Raw genomic sequence first — 1,224 nt, forward strand, 5'->3', positions numbered from 1 at the left:
TGTACTCAAACTCTTGTAAATTTTCTCTATATATATTAACACGCAATCGTGTGCTAGCCAAGATAGGCAGCCACGTTAACCAATTGCTGTGTAATTCTTTCATGGTAATCAGAGCAATCTTCCTCTCTAAATACATCTAGTGCCATGGCGTCTAGCTCCTCCAACAATTCAGCACATCTCGGACCACCAGTTTCCGAGAAGCTCACCCGTGATAACTTCCTTCTATGGAAGGCACATGTGCTCCCTCTGATCAGAGGTGCACAACTTGATGACATCCTCGACGGAACAGAAGTTGCGCCGCCAAAGACCATTGAAGATGACAAGAAGCAAGTCGTCCCCAACCCGGCATACTCAACCTGGTTGGCAAAGGATCAACAGATACTTGGTTACCTGGTGAATTCTCTTTCTACTACCGTGCTAGCACAGGTAGCGACGCTGAAGACAACGTCTGATGTCTGGAGAGTGCTGGAAGGGATGTACTCAGCACAATCACGTGCACGAGTCACAAATTTGCGCATGCAACTTGCAAACCTCAAGATGGGAAGCATGAGCGTTGCAGCATACTTCAACAAGATGAAGACTCTTGGAGATGAAATCGCCGCTGCAGGGAAGCCTATTGACGACGACGAGATGGTATCTTTTATCATGAATGGTCTTGATTCTGATTACAACCCCATAGTGTCTTCTGTTCTTGGGTGATCAGATCCAATCTCTGTCAATGAACTGTTTGCTCAAGTCATGTCCTATGATCAGATCCAAACTCTCGTGGACGTGGTAACAATCGCGGCCGAGGGCGTGGTGGTTGTAACTCTGGAGGAAACAACAATGCCTTCAATGCTCCCAAGGTTGGAGGACAAGGCAGCAGCAAGCCCTGCTGTCAGATTTGTGACAAGCCCAATCACACTGCCCTGGAGTGCTGGTATAGGTACGATGAAGACTACCAACAGCAAGGCAATGCGAGCAAATCAGGGGGTGGATCATCTGCTGCATATGGCGTCGATACAAATTGGTACATGGATAGTGGTGCCTCAGACCACATTACCGGAGATGCTGAAAAGATGTCAGTAAGGGAAAAGTATGGATGCCATGACCAAGTTCATGCTGCAAATGGTTCAGGTATGAAAATTAGTAATATTGGTCATGCGTCTTTACATACCCCAGTTCGAAATCTATTCTTGAGAAATATTCTACATGTTCCTAGTGCACACAAAAGCCTTGCATCTG

General features: G+C 46.5%; 1 non-coding gene across 1 annotated transcript; it reads left to right on the forward strand.

Moving 5' to 3' along the window:
- Nucleotides 1-612: 612 nt before the first annotated feature.
- On the forward strand, nucleotides 613-751 carry LOC120696357. Its single transcript, XR_005684133.1, has one exon. It is a non-coding gene; the product is annotated as a small nucleolar RNA Z247 (small nucleolar RNA).
- Nucleotides 752-1,224: the final 473 nt, after the last annotated feature.

Source organism: Panicum virgatum, chromosome 2K (assembly GCF_016808335.1).
Source record: "Panicum virgatum strain AP13 chromosome 2K, P.virgatum_v5, whole genome shotgun sequence".
Classification (NCBI taxonomy): Eukaryota; Viridiplantae; Streptophyta; class Magnoliopsida; order Poales; family Poaceae; genus Panicum; species Panicum virgatum.